This window comes from Colobus angolensis, unplaced genomic scaffold, assembly GCF_000951035.1.
Source record: "Colobus angolensis palliatus isolate OR3802 unplaced genomic scaffold, Cang.pa_1.0 Scaffold56, whole genome shotgun sequence".
NCBI lineage: Eukaryota > Metazoa > Chordata > Mammalia > Primates > Cercopithecidae > Colobus > Colobus angolensis.
In genome coordinates, this window is record NW_012119154.1 from 3,597,857 (window position 1) to 3,618,217 (window position 20,361).

The following is a 20,361-nucleotide window of genomic DNA, read 5'->3' on the forward strand; positions in this document are numbered from 1 at the left end:
GCATTGTAGTCAGGCAGAATTAGGACTGATCTAAGGAAGAAATGTCCTAGTAGTGATAGCTGCCCTAGAATTAAATGGTTGCTTATGATTTACAGGGTTCCTTTAAATTTCTGGAAATGACCAACATGAGGAGAGAGGACACCTATTATGGATAGATTTCAAACATTCAAGAAAACTAATATGGACAAGTGAGGTATTTAAAAGAGAATAGGGTTTAATACAAATCACTGATCACAAAATTGTTGAATGGGGTAGAGAAGTTAAAGGCAGGAAGTAGGCACTAGATTTCAGCCTTACTGCTACAGTTATAGTCTCACAAGCCAAAGAAATGTTGCTGTCACCCAGAGAACAATAACGTGTTGGACTCCACTGCTCCTCAGCAGCCCTGAGTCAGGTGAATATCAGGAAAGCTCAGAAGCCAAGCAAATTACATGTATGCAAAGCCCCATATAATCATCTGCCACTGCTAGGGGAAGAAGAAAATGGCTTCCACCTCTACTCCACCATCATGTACAGTACATCTAATAATTAGGACATAAATTATATCCATGGGGATGAAAACAAGAGATTCTGGGAACTACAGTTCACAGACATCTAGCCCCTGAAGTATGGGGGAGAGTTAGAAGGACGGAGAATGCTGATTGTCAGACAATGTCTGATGCAGGGTTTAAGTATCAGTTTGGGAGGACAGATGAAGGGGTGTACTTGGCCTTAAGATACAAGGCTCTGCTTAAAATATAAAGAAGTATGATTCTATAGCACTCTGCTTATCCCTTCTTTCTGAAATTGGTTTTAAAAGGATTTTTGGTAACAACAACCATCGTGACACCCCTGAGTCTTCTCTATTTTATCCTTGGAGAGCATGAGCAGCATTGACTCTCTAAATACAATGGCAACCCACCCACTCTGTTGCTTTTATAGATTCTGTGCAAACTGTACTTAAATAGATGTCACTTCACTGAAGCTGATCGTTTTTGTGACTGTTAAAAACACAAGCAAATTATTCAATTCAATTTACATGTACTAAGAAGCACTTTCTATGAACTGTTATTTTTAAAACCCAAGGGGTTCAGAGGACCACTGCTGTTGCAGACACCACCATGTACAGCAATAATTCTCCTACCCACCCCAGAATGACCACAGTGGCCTCTGGGTAGCAGGAAAATGAGGAACATAGGTTTGCTTACTTGGGTTAATTACATCATGATAGGTGTGTAGGTCTTCTACTTCCACCCAATTTATGCACCAAATGTCAGGACCAAATCTATTATACAAGGTCACACAACGAAAGTTAAGAAATTAATTTCACTGAGGAATGAGAAAATTCACAAGGGCAAGGTTCGCAATATAGAAATGCATGTTGTACTTCAGTCTTTCATTATCCCACGAAAGGCAGGCCAAGGCCAGTGAGGCAGGTGTGGAGACGTGTCCCTCAGACCTCACCTCAAGGGAGACTTGCCATAAAGAGTACAGCTAGTGATGGGTTTCTCTTTGGAGGCCTCTGAGATCTACCACAATAAGGTGGTGCTCTTCCTGAGCAGCTCCCAACCAATGACTGAGCAGCATACGGGTACTAAGGCCTGGCCATTTTTGCCCAATGTGGAAATCCTATATGAGCTGGCTCTCTCCACTGGGCTGGCAAAAACTATCCCAGAACTACATCAGAGCCCAAGCTTCTTCCTCCCCAATCTGCCTTCCTTTTCTCTTGACATAGGGCTTAGATCCACATTGTGGTCTGAAGTCTTTTCCTGCTTCCCCTGATTACTCTCCCCTTATCTTTCACAGACATTACGACCAGTAAATTTCTTGCACTTGTAACTGGATCTTGCTGTATGCTTTCTGGATGAGATCATCTAGATCTCATCCAGATGAATACAGCCATGGCATCTGCTAGACATAATGTGGATTTTATTCCAGAGGAAGTAGCCTTACCCCCTTTTTTAGCTTTCCATTTTTACCTTGCTATAGTAAGGGTAAGGGAAATAAAGAAATCTCACTGCCAAGAAGTCTGGGTTTGGGATGCCAGCTGTTTATAAGAGTTGTCTGAGAAAACCAGCTGCTCTGATTCTGGGGAAAAATTGGCTATTAAGATACCAGACTCTGCTTCTATAGGAAGTTGATCATGAATGTAGCCTCTTCCACTGGGAGAATGGGGTCCTGATTCCAGGTGGCTCATTGTCCAGATAAGCCAGGGTAGCCCCCCAAGGTTATCTGGAAACAGTTCTTCTCATTGTACCATGCACAAACAGCAGTGTTCATTCTTTTCATACACCATAGTGACTATTCGGAGCAGAAGTTCATTGGGTAACCTGGATTCTATAACTCTCAATCTGTAATCCAGACCAAGCCTATACATGCATTCCCTACTCTTTAAATTTTCTATTTAAAATATTGCCTCGCCTGGCGCGGTGGCTCAAGCCTGTAATCCCAGCACTTTGGGAGGCCGAGACAGGCGAATCACGAGGTCAGGAGATCAAGACCATCCTGGCTAATACGGTGAAACCCCGTCTCTACTAAAAAATACAAAAAACTAGCCGGTGACGAGGCGGGCGCCTGTAGTCCCAGCTACTCGGGAGGCTGAGGCAGGAGAATGGCGTAAACCCGGGAGGCGGAGCTTGCAGTGAGCTGAGAGCCGGCCACTGCACTCCAGCCCAGGCGGCAGAGCAAGACTCCGTCTCAAAAAAAATAAATAAATGAAAATAAAATAAAATATTGCCTCATTTTTCAAAAGAAGACAAACAAATGGCCAACAGGTATATGAAATAATGCTCAACATCACGAATCATCAGATAACTGCAAATCAAAACCACAGAGACGTTATCTTACCCCTGTAAGAATGGCTATTACTAAAAAGACAAAAAACAACAGATGTTGGTGAAGATGCAGAGAAAATGAAATGCTTACACATTTGTTTTTGGGAATGTAAGTTAGTACAACCTTTGTGGAAAATAGTATGGAGATTTCTTAAAGAACTAACAACAAAATTGCCATTTGATCCTACTACTGGGTATGTACTGAAAGTAAAAGAAATCAGTACATCAAAAAGATGCCTACACTCATACATTTATTGCAGCAGTATTCACAATAGCAAAGATAAAGAATCAACCTGCGTTCATCAATGGATGACTGGATAAACAGAACAAAAACGTGGCATATATGTACAATGGAATTCTATTCAGACATAAAAAAATAATGAAACTATGTCTTTTGCAGCAATAGGGATGGAACTGGAGGTCATTATCTTAAGTGAAACAACCCAGACACAGAAAGAAAAATGTCATTTTCTCACTCATAAGTTGGTGCTAAAAATGTGTTTGCATGGATGTAGCGAGTGGAATGATGGACAATGGAGACTCAGAAGAGTGAGGGCTCAGAGAGGGGAGGATGATGAGAAACTGGTTAATGGGTACAATGCATGCTTTTGGGTGATGGATACCCTAAAAGCCCTGACTTGACTTCTACACAGTCTATGCATGTAACAAAATTGAGCATTTACCCCATAAAGTACAAATAAAAAGTAAAAATGATTTTAAAAAATAGTCCCAGTTGAAGAGATATACACTGTCACTCAGGCAACACACTCTGTGCTTCAACTCAGAAACCCAATTTCGCTGACAAATCAGCAAGAAAAGGTGAGGTTTTACAGGGATTTATTTTCCCCCATTTTCCCTCCAACATGCCACTTCAACCCCTTTCTACCCTTAACACCATACAACCATCCTTCTTCCTTCCTTCTCACTCCATCAGGTACACCTCCTAATTTCAGGAAGAAAGAATCAGCCCAATTCCTTGTTTTGGACGGTTGATTTATGCCAAAGCTGCAGAGTGGCATTCACATATACCCGTACCTCTTTGTCTTAGGAAGGAGAGTAAATAAACTGAAACAGAAACAAGATAAATTGTACCAACCAAAGTTATAGCAGCTATTCTAGCAGGAGAATCTATTACTTGGGTATCTGACTTGGACGGCATGACCTACAAGTCAACCTCTGCCCTTGCCCCAAAGTCTAAGCACATGGCTGAAAACATGAGACAAACAGAAACACGGCAGCCTTCCTGATGGAAGTCAATGGGATAGGATATAAGGTCCGATCAGGTGCATAAGGCATAGAATGTGGCCAGAGATTTATTTGGTCTAACACTTCTGCTTGCAGATGAGGAAACTGAGGTGCAATAACTTAAGATAGTATAATTAGTTGTGCTCTATCAGAAATAGTACCTGGGTCTCCAGAACTTTAAGCCAATGTTCTTTCCTGAGTGCCTTTTGCTTCACAGTCATTGAACCTTTTTTTGACTCACTTTCTCCAGGCCCTTTTGTGTAGCCCTTACCACAGAAGAATCTAAATGAGGTGGCCCTTATTTTCCCTTTACTCCCAACAAATATGTGACACAGAAAGCAGACACAATAAGAGTACTGTGATCGGCCTGCAGCCTATTCCTTTTATTTTTACTGTATAACTTGCCCTCTTCTGTCTTGCACTCCCGCTAGTATCCACAATTATTGCTTTCCTCAGAAAGGGTAGAAGCAAGATTTATAAAGTTGATGGGGAGTATTGAAATCTTCAGTTTCAATAAGCAATAATTGGTAGTGACATGCAAGTGCTTCTTTTGTGCATTAACTCAATTTCTCTACAGCTATTATATGTAGCCATTTGCATTATCAGCACAAATATTTTACCCCTTCCAGAATCCACACCCTTTTCGTGGGTGGCAGCTTTGCTTTGTCAGCTTAAACTAAAACTACATTTCCAAAAATGTCCTTCTCTCTCTGGTTCTGGATGAAGTTTGCCACAAGAAAAACTTCATGGAGGTTTGGAATAGGGAAGTAAAACAGCAGCCGTTTCCCACACTCTGAAGGTGGGTGTGGGGCATGCACTGTTGCAGCTCACCCACCTTCCCACTGACTTGCTGGCTGCCCTTGTTGACATGGCCAGTCCCACAGGTCTTCTAGCTCCTGTTGGAAATCCTCCTTCACCTTCTGTAGCTCCTGAGCCAGGTCTATGTGCCCCTTATCACATGCACCAAGGGTACCAACTTCTCCTGCAAGTCACTCATGTCTTCTTATCTGGGGACAGTTAGAGACTAATATGGATTCCAGTTGTTTGTTCTAACCCATTATATCTAACTTTCTTTTCCAACTGCTGGCCCTGATTATCTCGGGTCCAGCCTCAGATGTAGAGGCAACAGCCTTACGTGGGCTTCTTAATCAGCTCCCACAATTGCATAAATTTCAATCCCTGTAATAAATCCCTTATGCTATGTCACTTACTATTGTTCTGATTTTCTAATCACACTCTAAATGATACACTGTTGACTTCGCAGTTACCCCTACCACCTCTGGTAAGGTAAACTTCCTCACCTCTTGACTTTGGGTTTGGCCAGATAACTTGCCTTGCTATGACACAAGCAAGGGACTTGCCCAGCAGAGCCTTCTCCTCTTGCAGCTCTGTCATCTCCGTAAGACCATACTGTGGTCACTCCCAGTCCTAGGAGGGAGGTGAAATTCATGTGGTGCGAAGCCATCCCAGTCACTGCAGTCAGCAAAACTGCCTCAGCCAACCCTAGAGCCGCAATGCAAAGCAGAACTGTCAAATCCAGCTCAGCCTAGATCAACCAAACATCGGCTGACCTACAGATGCATGAGTAATAATAAACACTTTGGTTTTTTCAAGCCATTGAGTTTCAACGTGCTTTGTTTTGTAGCAATAACTAACCAACATGCTTCTACAATACTTTTATGCCAGAAAACATAATCTATTCAACTTTATCTTTTGCCAAAGAAATAATTTTTGTGTTTTAGGTGACTTTAGCAATACATCAGTTAAAAAATCACCATCCTTTCATTTTACTTTATAATGTCGTTGTAAAACACACAAATGCTAGAGATAGTTTGGGTTTGAATTTTGGCTCCAATACTTATGAACTGTGTAATAACTTATTTAATCTCTGTAAATCTTGGTTTTCTCATCTGTACAGTGGGGGTGAGATATTACCTAACTGGTTGTATTTAACATAAAATGAGGTAAAGTTCTTAACACAGCAATTGTACATAGTATGTGCTCAATAATTATAAGTTATCTGTGTGCATGTGTATGTCTGTGTATTCTGCTAAGAATACTCCCCCCAAGTGTTCATGTTCACTTAACATTTTGATTGTCATTTATTCACCCATCTATTGAGTGTTGGATACCCACATAGCAATATTGTGTAGCAAGCTTCTGTCATTGGCCCAGGAGACATAGAGATGAACAAGGCCCAGACTGTGCCCTGAAAGATTCCTATCACCTTTGCTATATTTCAGCTACTCCTCAACTAAATCAATTCTGAAAGCAGCAGTATTTCTACCCAGTGATGGGAACAAGGCTACAGTAGCCAACAAAAAATACATTTTATGATTCTATATACCATTTCAGAAGGTGAACAAAAAGATAAATAAAGTGAGTAATTTTGGCGAGGTCTGTAGGTTCTGTTATGCTAAATTACCATCATCATCTTTATTTTATTGCAAGCCTTTCAACTATTAGGTGAAACAATTAGAGTATTTGCATTCTCATTTATGATTTCTACTTTACTCTAATTTTACTTTTGAAGGTATGATCTAAAAAGCAACCAAATTTTCCAGTTTTATTTTTCTGTCTGAAAGGAACCTCATTAATCTAATTTTTTGTAAAGTGGGATCAATTCTTTTTGTTACCGACCTCATTTTAGACTAATAATAACAAACATTTAGAACATGCTTACTATGTGCCACACATTGTCTTGAGCATATGATATAAATGTATTCACTTCACATGACAAGAACTTCATAAGTAAAATTTTCTAGATATTCCCATTTCATAGATGAAACAGAGACAGATTAAGTAACCTTCCCAAGGTCACACACGTAGTCCACAGCATAGGCAGGATTCAACCAGACTCCAGAATCTAGCTCTTTAGCCCCCAACTCTGCCACCTCTTCCATCTGCTCCCTAAAGCAAGGAGGGAGTTCTCTGTGTACTGCACATGTTGATGTTTAGTACAAATCTTCCCAAACAAGACATTCCTCAAAATAATTTCTTTATTCTTCCGAACCCTTAGCCTTGAGTGATGCTCACTGTCATTTTTAAGCATAATTTCCATTTAATAAATGTCCTCTTGTTATTGACAAAAATTTCATTAACTTCATCGTCTCTTGGGCCTGGCAGACATGATTATCACATTCAGGAAATTGAAGAGAAATGGGTTATTACTTTGGAGGCAAATAGAGCAAAGAAAAAAATAGGGAAACAGGAAAGGCAGAGAGAGATAAGTGCAAAAAGAGGCAGGAGAGGGAAATGAGGAACTGAAGAGCGGTGGTCCATGCAGGTTTCTCAGTTTCTGCTCTCCCTCCCGATTGGCAGGCAATTACTTGAAGGCTCAGGAATGATTGCTAAGCAGATGATATGGAGATCCCTCAGGGAACTGCAGATTTCTCCCATGGCCAGCATATCAAGAAGCAATGAGAGAATAGTAGCAGCAGCAGCAGCAGCAATAGCAGCAGCTGGGAATGGAGGTGAGATGAAGGAATGTGCCCTGAATTTTTTGACCTGAGGCTCCTGGAAACTTCCTTCTGCTCTGCTTATTCCTGGGGAGCCAAATAGAAAGGGCAAATGAAATGCATCCTTCAAACAAGGCAGGGAAGAAAGCTGAGTGGCAGAAGTTCAAAGGCCTCAGTCATCATTTTCAGGCCCCTGTGGACAGGTGGAATCCTCCGAAGCAGAGCATTCCTCCTTAATCACTTGGTGACTTTCTGTTAAACTATTTGCTGACACAGGTCTCTCTAGCTGGAAAAGACCATTTCCTGCATTCAGGCCACAGGAGCCAGCTTCATTTCTGCCCTGTCATTTGAAACAATTCTTATTATTTCTGTCCTGACTTTGCCTAACTGCCCCTCCCTTGGCACTCGTAATACTTTAATGCTACAGGTTGCTAATGCAGTCACTTGGCTCAGCAGCAACAACTCAACATTTGAAGATGTAAATTATAACAGCTCCCTAACTGGCCTCCTCATATTCCTTCACCTCCCTTCCCATCTATTATTAGCCCAGCAGCCAGAGTTGTCTTTTTGAAAACATAAATAAAATTATGTCACTCCCTATCCTTGCAAAAAACCATTTTAAGAAACAGTTCAAAATAAGTTACATGCCCTTGTCCAAGTACAGATCCTTGCCTGTACCTTCCCACTCTCATTATGGACTCAGTCTCTATCTTGCTGCCACACTGGTCTCTCTCTCGCTGCCACACTGGTCTCTCTCTGTTTCTCTAAGGCACCATGCTGCCCCCCACCCAAAGGCCTTTGCACATGCTATATCATTAGCTTAGTACTTGTTCCCTTTACTGGTTAACTCTTACTTGGCCTTTAGGTCTCTCAGCTAGATGGTCTCCATTTCACCTACGGATCCACCCTCTACCTTCACCTCCCTATTCTCTGTCTCAGAGGGATAATCCCTATGATCTACCTCAACAGTCTTCTTTGCCCTCTAGCTCTGTAAGGATATTGAATGGAGAAAATAGAGTGAAACCAGAGCATTTATTTTTCTGGATTACTCTTTGTGAAAATCAACTCTGCGACTGTCAAGGATGCTTTACTGGTCAACAATTGCTGTGAAACAATCACAAAGTCTCCATGGCATATAGCAATGATTTTTTTTGGGGGGGCGGTGAAAATCACAAAGTCTCCATGGCATATAGCTATAAGTATCCATTTCTTAGGTGTCCTTGGGTCATTTGGAAGGTGGGGGTGGTGCTGATCTAGGCTGTCTTACACGGGCGGCAAGAGAGCAACCCAATAACACAAGTACTTTTGGGAGTTTGTCTGTCTCTTCCAGTAAACTGTTAAACTTCATGTTAGTTTTGCTCATCTTTACCTTCCTCTTGAGACAGCCAGGAGGGAGGGTGTCCCAGGGAAACTCCAGGCAGCCTGTACACTGGGATGGAGCCTTGGGAAGTTCACGCCATTTGCAGCAGGGAGGAGCACGGCCCCTCCTCTTCCTGTGTGGAACCTGGGATTCAAATGACCAGGTGGGAAGTGCTCTGGCAGGGACTCTGGCCTTATGAGAGTCCCTGTCTCCTTCTTTTCTTCCTATTCATCCAATAAAACCCTGCTTTCCCCACCCTTCAAACCATCTATGAGCCTAAATTTTTATGACCACGTGATGGACAAGGACACCATCTTTAGCCAAACTAAAGAAAAGTCCTGCAACATTTTTGGCACCCAACATGGGACTTGAGAAGTGGTGAGTGAAATGGGAACTCAAAACCTCTCACTGTTGCTCCTAGGCATTTTCATCCTTGGACTTCTGAGAGTGGAGGAAACATGCCCCTACCCCCATATCACTCCTGTGCCTTTTCATGAAATTTTCCTTCATTTTTCAGGATGGATCAGAGAGCAACATCTGCCTTCCACCCTCCCCTCCCTGATGGGACTGGGAAACATAGCCCGAGGTGCCACCAGCTACTGGCTGGCATTTTCTACCACACACCCACAGAGTCTCCTCCTCCCCACGCCAGGGAGGCCAGCTCTGACCCGCAGCAATTAAACTTGTCTCTATGGTGGAGAAACCACTTGCATAAGAATAAGAGGTTCTTCCCCAGGCATTTTTAAACTGTTTATTTTCTTTCACCTTCTCTACCTTATCAGCAAGTTAACTGTTAAAAGTTTTTTTTTTTTTTTTTCTTTTGGAAACATTTTTTACTAGGCCAGGCCCTAAAATTATCATTTTGTATTTTCTGCAAAGTTTTGGTTGTGAAATGAAGTCTCCACTTTGTTTTACATCCTGAGGGCATGGCTTTGTTTAGTAATCCTGCTGTAGGGGGTAAGTTTCTTTCTGGTTTGACATCTGCATTTTCTTCTAGCCCTATCTCTTAAAGGACCCCACCAAGTGATTGAGTTTTCTTCTGTCTGTGTGTATACTGTGTGTGATGTCTGTAAAAAGAGCTCTAGTTAATTTGACCTAAAGAAAAATAAGCACTTGGATCAAATATTTTTTAAGGGAAGTTAAAAACTATGGTACCTTTCGGTTCACATGACTTTCATCTTTGAGAAATGAAAGCAGACTTAAATATTATTGGTAAAATGCGGGTGTCTTTAAGATGTAAATAGGTGGGCTAAATAATGAAGGTCAGATGCAAGATTTGCTAAGTGTTTTAAAATTTTAAACTGCTTTTTGGGTTTTAAGAACTATTTGACTTGCTGGCTTCACAGTTAGTAAGGCCTGGGGACATAAGGAACTAACCATGCCCTTAATTATGCTGGGAGTCAAAACTTGCCTGCACCTAGCATACAATTAAAACAACTTACCAGGTTTCACCTTAAAAGTTAAAAATTGCTACGAGTTACCATTGTAACATGTAGTCGAGACTACCTGAAATAGATTTACATGGAAGATATGGAAGAACAATAAAATGTTTTTTCTTTTTTTTTTTTCTCTCTAAAAGTTTATAAGAAGGTGTGGAAACGTAAATTTTCGCCTGGGGTTAAAGGATTGTTTCCAATTAGATAGGAAAAAACTGAAGGACCAAAGAAGTGGTAGAAGAATTCTAGAAATTAATCTTGCAAAAGAGGTTCTCTGTGTGAACATATTGACTAAATTCCTAAAAGGGTATTATATGGTTTTTCTGTAAGTTGAGCATTGAAATAAAAGAATAACAAGATTTTCCTAAGGGGCTAATCTGCTTTTTGATGAAATTTCTAAAGGGCTACAAAAGGTTTTTGCTTCTTTAAAATTTCTGAGTCATCATTTTGGCAAAATAAATAACTTACGGTAACCTGGAATTCTATTTCATAACATCAAGTGTTTTAAACCCCGAACATTTAGCAGCCTTCCCAAAATCAAACTTCAGTTTCAAAATTGTCTTTCCTGGCACCTGCCTTTTTGAATATTTCACAGGGCACCTGTCCAGAAAAAAGAAGCAAACATTATTTGACATGTTTAGGTACATGGGATTGCCAAAATGATGTTCAGTCTTCTTTAGGTTATACCTTGGTAAACAATGCTAATATATGTTCCAAAATTGTATGGAATTTCTAAAACTCTAACATCTAGCATATGCTACCAATCATAATGAAGGTTGCTATGTTAAGTTATTGTAAACCTCAGAGAGAATCAAACTTTGTCAATTGTGTTTCTAAGTATAACTACCCTGGACATTTTGTTATTCACAGACCATCGTTGTCTTGTTTTAATCCTTTTATTTTTCAAAGATAGTTTGTAATAAGCTATAGAAATTTAACAGGTACTCTCAAATACAAGTTTCTGAGAACTTTGGATACTGTAACATTGCAATAAAGAAAAATGTACAGGACTCATGAAGAGCTAAAATGTTCATGAATATCAAGCAAAACCAATTAACTGAATGGATTGAACTCAGAAAGCTGAAGCAACCTTTTGACTTTTGCTTGGAATATTGCTGAACCTTGTTTTGTTTTTCAGAGTCAAGGGAACTTATTTTGAACTATTTACAGCCTTAAATAATTAAGGAAGGTATACTCTTGTGATCAAAATTTAGAGCATGTTTGTTTCTCCTTTAAAAAAATGCCTTCTTTTTCCTGTCTTCTCCTTGGTTCTGTCTTCACTAAGAGGTAATTGTGTCTCCATACTATGGGACACTTCCCTCAGATACATCCCCCAAACCGGAAAGAGTTAATTTTCCAAACCTTAAACTGATCGGTTTAGGATTGGACTCAAGGGAAGGAAACCCAGAAGCCCAACATGCCAGCAAAAGGATAAAGTTTTTTACCAGTTGGGCTTTTGGCCTCCCTCTCCCTGTGCAAACTGGTAAAAGGCCTTGGAATTTTTGAGCTGTCCTTACCCCTCCCCTTGTTTCATTTTGATACATGTTTTCTAATAACCCGGTTTGTCTGTTCTTGCCTTCAGGCCATCACACACCAAATGATCATGCAACTGGAGCCTCTGACGATGGCCCCTTCTGCTGGGGACCCATAGATAGGCCTCTGAGGAACCTCAGACTGCCATTTCCCCAAAACAGTGCCTCTTGTCAGGAGGAAGCAGTTCAGATTGGTCTTCATCCTTATCCTTAATCTAACCACAGTTGGCTGTACTTCTCTGGAGGGCAGGGAATGAGACAGCCAGGAGGGAGGGTTTCCCCAGAGAAACTCCAGCCAGCCGGCACACTGGGATTGAGCCTGGGGAAGTTTGCGCTGTTGGCAGTGGAGGGGAGCCTGTTCCCCTCCTCTTCCTGTGTGGAAGCTGAGAGGCGAAAGGCTGGGCAGGAAGCATTCTAGCAGGCACTCTGGGCTTGTGAGAGTCTCTGTTTCCCCCTTTTCTTCCTTTTCACCCAATAAAACCCTGATTTACCAACCCTTCAAACCACCTGCGAGCCTAAATTTTCACGGCCGTGGGATGGACAAGGACCCCATCTTTAGCTGAGTTAAGGAAAGGTCTTGCAACAACACTCTCAGCTAGGAAAGTCCCTGACACATTGTAAATTCTTGGTAAATATTTATAGAATGAATGAATGAAACCGGAAGATTGCATTAGATACAGCTCAGTGCTTCAATGCAAACAGGGGCAGTACAGCCATTAGAAGGGCTGGTCTGTTCTTCACACGGAAGAAAAATTTTGAAAGGACATTGATTTCCTCTGAAGGCATAGGTAACCGTGAAGTATCACTATATAAAAGAAACAATTTTTTGCTAAAAGTGGCCAAGTGATTGTGTACAAAATAGCCGTAACACCAACAAAGTCCAGCCCACAAAGGGATGGCCAAGGCTTCAAAGACACCTAGGATGTCTTGTATAGTGGTGGGTTGATCAATGGAGTACCATTGATTAACTGGGAAGTAATATCTGGAATGAAATGAACTGGAGACCTCCTACTTGTTCAACCTCTTTGAGCCTTGCTGTTTTTCTCTATAAAATGGGATATTATCTGCCCTAATTATTGCTGTGAAAATGAGAAAAGCCCATATATGAATGAGTTTTGCAAAAATTTATACAATGTGTCATGCACCCTATTGATTGTTTTGGTGGTGGTAGTTGTAGTGTTAGTCATTGTTATTCACAGCTGTAACTGAGAGCAGAGACGTTGAAATAAAATATTTCAATGGGGCTCTCTTTATAGAACATAAAATGATGTGTGCATGGAGTGGAAGGAGGAAATAATGAGATAATTTGGTTGGGTACAAACTTATGATATCTAATTCTTCCGCTTTATGTAGTCTCTGCTGCTGATAGAAGAGTGGTATCTGGGTGTGAGAAGAAAAAGAACTAGAAGAAGAGGAATAATTCCCAGCCATTTTAGGTTTTTGAACTAGAAGAGGCAGTGTTGCAAATAAGTTAGGGTCAGACTTCTGTGTTCCATAGATCCAGCTTTGAATCTCAAGTCTACAACTTGCTAGCTGTGTAATCCAGACAGTGTGCTTAACCTGTTTGAGCCTCATTTATTTGTAAGACAGTGCTCAATATTATTCCTCTTGTTGGTTTGTTGTTAATATTAATTTAGGTACTGTATCTGTTTCCTGGCACACAGTAAATTCTCATGCATACACAGTGGTTGTCATTATGCTTAAAAGAAGAGTTCAGAGAAATAGAAGACTTCAAAATAAGTGCAATAGAGTCAGTCAATTGTTATGCATCTTCCTATCCTCCATACCCATTGAATGAAATCTGGCTTTCATATAAAATTCACTAAATGGGCCTTGGTCTTCATGTACAACTAGAAATCTAATAATCGCCAGCAAGAATGACTGCTGAGAGACTTGTAATAAAGTCAAACACCTCCAACTATGTTCCTGAGGCTTTAATGTCTTCCTATTGGATTGTCTGCTTTCCCACAGCATCACTTGGGACTCCTTGGTCTAAAGGTCCAAGTACCAGGACCAAGTAAGCTTCCACACAAATTACTGTTTCTCCTGAATCAGAACAGGACCTCTTTCATTTTTAGGCATAGTCCTCTCTATCCAGTCTCCATTAGCCATCAAGTCAATCCAGCCTTTGTTGTGTTAAAAAAATATAGGTGAATATCTACCATAAGCCTTCACAGTGACAAGAATGTACAAGTTGAATTTGGGTGGCAAGAGAAAATAAATCTCTGAACAATTCACATGACAGTGCATCATCCATCTGTTACAATTTCTCCAGCAGTTTCTGCAGTCTAGAAGATCTGTATCAGTTTCTTATCTTTGCTATAACAAATCACCAAAAACTTGTGGCTTCAAAGAATACAAATTTATTCTCTTATAGTTTTGGAGGTCGGAATTTCAAAATGAGTCTTACCTGACTAACATCAAGATATCAGAAGGATAGGTTTTTTTCTAGAGGCTTCGTGGAATAATTCATTCCTTGCCTCTTCTAGCTTCAGGTGGCTGCTGGCAATCTTTGGCTTGTGGTTGCATCACTCCAATCTCTATTTTCATTACCATATTATCATTCCTTATTCTGTGGCAAAAACTTCCTCTGCCTCTTTCTTCTTGTTTCTTCTTTAGATACAGGGTCTGACTATGTTGTCCAGGCTAATATTGATCTCCTAAGCTCAAGTGATCCTCCCACCTCTGCATCCCAAGTAGCTGGGACTATAGGCACATGCCATCATGCTGGCCCTCTGCCTTTTCTTTTTTGTTATGAGTACATTTAAATTACATTTAGGCTCCATCTCAATAGTCTAGAATAATCTCCTAGCTCAGAATCCTTAAACTTGATCACATCAGTAAGTCCCTTCTTTGACATATGGGGTAACAATCACAGGTTCTGGAGATTAGGAAGTGGACATCTTGGGGAAGGAAGGAAGAAGCATTCTTTAGTCTACCACAGGCTCATCTCACAGAAAAGCTGGCATAATAAATCCACTCCTTTAATGTATAAGAATCATTAGCAACTATAGTGTTCCTTCTCCCAAACTTCACTATGCTTCATATACTCTTCAGTTACTGAGAAGAAGACCATAGCTAGGCCTGAGAGAGAATCACAGAACCTTTATAAAAAGCCTTGAACTATTAGTAACTATAGCTAGTGTTTAGAGATTTTGCTCAAAAGTAATCGCCAACAGAGTTTACTTCTCTCTGTGGGAGAGTCACTGTCATATATATGTGTATGCACATGTTCATGTACCTGGCAACACATACATAGTGCTTTCAAGTAGGTGTTCTGCCCTTCTTTACATTCTGGGAAACATAGCTGTCCTCGCACCCCAACACTCACCTAAAAAGTGGAAACTCAACCACATCAAGTCATTTCTTCCTGTCTAGAGAGATGCCACATCACTTCCCTCTGCCACCTACCACTGCCTATCTGCTTTGATGTGAATGACAGGGACAGTCAGCCCAAGTCTGTCACTCTGTGATATCCATTTAACCATAGCATAATGAGAGGAAGGAGCGAGCACACAATTCCCCATTTGAAACTTTTCAAACAATTTGAAATGGCTCCCTGGGATCAGGCAAACCAAAGAGGTTATTACTGCAAAGAAACATTAAAGAACAAAAGGAGAGGGGAAATTGTGCAATATATACTGGGACATGTGGATGCCTTTGTGAGTATTTCTAGAAAGTAACAGATTATATATTCATAAGGGAAACATAACTTGTAACTAATAAGTTAAGACCGTTTAGACAACAACATCTCATTGTATGCATGTTTAACATATATGATTACAAATTTAGAGAGATAGCATAAGATGCACAATAAGGTGTAATAATGTGGGAAATTTCACTGTGTTAGGCAAACGTGACTTAGAATGGGTTCCCACTAAGCATACTCTGGGACAAGGAATGGATGCATGTATCAGATCGGTACAAAAGTAATCACAGTGTTTGCCATTAAAAGTAACAGTTTGCTTGAGAGCTGATCCCAGGAAACATTGGTGAGGGAGTGGGAAAGTGAGAAAGGGAAGGAAAGGAAACTAATGTAGGATGCAGTAAGGTGCAGAATGTTGCATATGGGGTTCATTCCTTTAGGGGTTCTCTAGAAGACTGTATTAAAAACATTTCAGAGTGGCCCATACAAGGAATGAGGAAGTTGGAGTATTTATCCTCCAACACCTGTCCACGATTGGTAGAGAGCTGCTCCTCAGGCCATGAACTGAGTACTTCTAGCCTGCTCCAGCACAGAGAAAGTACACAGGCTGTGAGTCACAGGTGTTTGGAGAAACAAGTGATTCTTGTGTACAAGGACTGTGATTGGTGATTGCTAAGAGAATCCAAAGAATTCAGACAGACAGTGGCTGTGTCAAAGTCAATGAGAGATGGGAAATATGAATTGATTTATTTCACCGGTATTACCCGCTATGTGTCTCATCACATGAACATCATAGCACCCTGCATATTATTCTAATGTTTAAGATAGAAATTTCCATAAATGCCAAAACACCTACTTTTTCTGCTGCTCAACTGAGAAAATAACTAGCTGTCCCAACATTTGGCACTTGGTGAGCCCTTTCATCTCCAAACTTTTAAGAAAGGCTTGGCAGTTTGAGCCCCCCTTTATCATGAAATCTCGTGAAAGAAAGAAGACAGCTAGGTCAGAAGGAGCAGTGAATATAATAGAAAAGATATGGCATCAGTTCAGTTGCCCATCAACAGTGGATTGGATAAAGAAAATGTGGTGTGTAAATATATACCTTGGAATACTATGCAGTTGTAAAAAAGGATGAAATTGTGTCCCTTGCAGCAACATGGATGCAACTGGAGGCCATTATCCTAAGCAAATTAACACAGAAAGAGAAAACCAAATACTGCATGTTTTCACTTATAAGTGGGTGCTGAACATTGGGTGTATATAGACACAAAGATGGGAATAACAAACACCAAGGATTCCAAAAGGGTGAAGGCAGGGAAGGGGCCAGGGTTGGAAAACTACCTGTTGGGTGCTATGTTCACTATTGGGCAATGGGACCATTAGAAGCCCAAACCTCAGCATCACACAATATACCCATGTAATAAACCTGCATATGTACCCCCTGAATCTAAAATGGAAAATAAGTTTTAAAAAAAGTAATGATGAATCAACGAAAATGCTTTTGTTGCTGTTTTTAATGGATTGATAAAGGAGATCTAAGGCTTTAATTTTGTCACTCTGTAGTTTAAGGTTTTGCAGTTTAATTTTGTCACTCTGTAGATTAAGTTTTAAGTTTTTGTCACTCTGTAGTTTAAGTTTTCATTTTTTTATCATCATTCTTAACTTTTACAGTTATGGGAAGTCCAGAAGCCAGATTATACAGCCAGAGCTAACATAGTCCTGGTGCATTGTGGGCACTCAATGCATTTCAATTCGTGCTTTCAAAATTAGTATTTGCAGGGTAAACTAACAGTATTAATGTGTTTGATATGGTTTGGCTGTGTCCCTACCCAAATCTCACCTTGAATTGTAAGAATCCCATGTGTCAAGGGTAGGACCAGGTGGAGAGAATTGAATGATGTGGATGTTTTCCCCCATACTGTTCTGGTGGTAGCGAATAAGTCTCAGGAGATCTCATGGTTTTATAAATAGGAGTTCCCTGCACAAGCTCTCTTGCCTGCCACCATGTAAGACATACATTTACTTCTCCTTTGCCTTCCGCCATGATTCTGGGGCCTTCACAGCCATGTGGAACTGCGAGTCCATTAAACTTCTTTCCTTTATAAATTACCCAGGCTTGAGTATGTCTTTATTAGCAGTGTGAGAACAGACTAATACAGTGTTGCCTTGTGTCCTGCAAGTAAAAATGTGATTCAAAATCCTGTTATATACCTCCAAAATGCTCCCAAGAGTGATTAGAATCAATCTTGTAACTTCCCTTGCCCTAGGAGACACTTTCTATATCTGGAGCTGGATCCTGGAGTACAAGACCTTCTTAAGCCAAGAGCTGTCAAAAGAAGGGCCACCTTTCATCTGCCATGACTAGTGCATTCTAAAGGCACTTGATGATGCAAAACCATCTGTACAAAGCAGATCTATTGAACAGTCTGAACTTGTCTGGGCACAAGTGGAACTATGATTTTCCCAATCATTCTCTTTGACCATTTCTGTTGAATCTCCATTCCTGTTGTATATTTTGGAAGAATTCTGTACTTTTCCATTGTTTGATTTTTTTAAATGTCCAGTCTGTTCTAAAATTTCAATCACAGAGCAAAATAATTTCAATCATTTAGCAAAAAAAAAAAAAAAAAGAAATGGGAGCAGACAGATTTGTTAGGGGAAGGCAGCTGCAACAAAACCAGAACTATCTTGTGTCCCAGCCCCCTTACCAGTCTCCTGGGTTTGGTTTGCGTTGACTTGGTTTGGTTGTTTTATATGACACTAAGAGGAACCATGCAGAGGAGGGAGGCAATAAGACAGGACTGAGATCAGTTTGATTGAGACAAGGGAGAGTTATTTCTACCTGAAGTCTGTAATAATGACATGGTGCTGAAAATTGAACTATGTTATAATAAATCTCCTCTCTTGTCCAAGCCTTCTCCTAAAAATCCAAAACCTGCATTTAATTGCCCACAGTACCTCTCTACTTGGATGTTTTGTAGAAACTAAGACAAGTTGAAAACTAAACCCTTCAACTTTCCTTTAGCTGTGCCCCTCATTGTGTTTAATCCATTTTTTTTCCACTAGCCCTAGCATTGCAGTCCCGATTAAAGAAGTTACAACCATTTGATCATTATTTTATTTCTCTTTCATGTTCAAAACCCGTTTCATACTGCTAGTTTCCATGACCACTTGCTATTAGGATCTTCTTACCTGGCTGACATTCTGTTTAGATGGGTTGTAGGAAAATAACTCGGTTGCGCCCATGGGAAACGTCTCCTTGTCACAACAAGGAGTGGAGGTGCAGGACATTCTGTGACTGCGCTCTCTTTCCACACTAAACTCGCTCTCTAGCTCTCTTCTCCACCTACTCAAAAAGACGTAGGGCAGTGAAATTAGTAAATGTGCTACAGACATCGAATTTCACATCGCCCTAATAGAGTATTTTGTAGGGGAGAGAATACACAGCGGGCCAGTGACTCAGAACTGCGTCAGTTCTCTCCTGCTCTCCCTGTCCCAGTTTTCTGCTTACCTAGAGTTGATGGGGAAATATGGGGTGCAGAGAATTGTTAAGGGCAACAGACCTATTTAGGTTGCCATTACAAAATTATTTTCAGAATGTATATGCAGTAAGATTTACTTTTTTAGGAATGTACAATTCTATGCGTTTTAAAAAATATAGAGAGTTGTATAACTGCCATGACAATAAAGGTACAGAAAGGCTTCATGATGTTTAAAAATTCCTCATGCTTCCATTTACACTCAAATCCTCCCCACCCTTAAACCCTGGAAACTACTAATTTATTCCTGATCCTATAGTTTTATTTACCCTAGAATGTCGTATAAATGGGATTATATGTAGCCTCTTGAGTCAGGCTTCTAACACTTAGTATAATACACTTAAGATTCATCCACATTATTGCTTGTTTCAATAGTTTATTTCTTTTCACTGCCGAATAGCACTTCATTGTATGTTTATAATTCAGTTTATTTATCCAAGTACTAGCTGAAGGACATTTTGGTTATTTCCAATTTTGAGTAATTATGAAATAAACTGCTATAATCATTCATATATAAGTTTTAGGGGGCACTAGCTATGTCATATGGAAAGTATAAGTTTAACTTTACAAGAACCTGCCAGACTACTTTCTAAAGTAATGATACCACTTTCCATTCTCACAAATAATATATAAGAATTCCAGGTGGTCAGCATCTTTCACAGCACTTGATACTTGATATTGTCCATACCTTTCTTTCAAAAATTTTGATAAGTATGTAGTGGTATCTCATTGTGATTTCACTTTTCATTTCTTTAATGATATTAAAGATATTTTATGTGCTTCTTAGCCAAATATTAGGATCTTCTTACCAACTTTTATCAACTTTGGTAAAACGCCTGATTGAATTTCATGACAATTTTAGAACCGAGGTTTTTTTCTATTGTATAACTATTTATTTTTAAATAAATGAGGAGGTGTAGAATGTAGTAAAACAAATGTGATGACTACTCAATCATTATGTACTCTGAATATGTCTCAACTTTGAAACTGTATTCTAATAATATGTAAAAAATACAAACATAACTCTTAAGAATTGAATAATGTATTTTTTGCATAAAGGTGATAACTTTGAATTAATGTTTGGTGCATGAGTCACCAGCTGACCATTTTAAAATTTCTTTTCTTTTTGTTATTATTATACTTTAAGTTCTGGGGTACATGTGCAGAATGTGCAGGTTTGTTACATAGGCAAACACGTGCTATGGTGGTTTGCTGCACCTATCAACCCGTCATCTACATTAGATATTTCTCCTAATGCTCTCCCTCCCCTAGCCCCCCACCCACTGCCAGGCCCTGGTGTGTGATGTTCCCCTCCCTGTGTCCACATGTTCT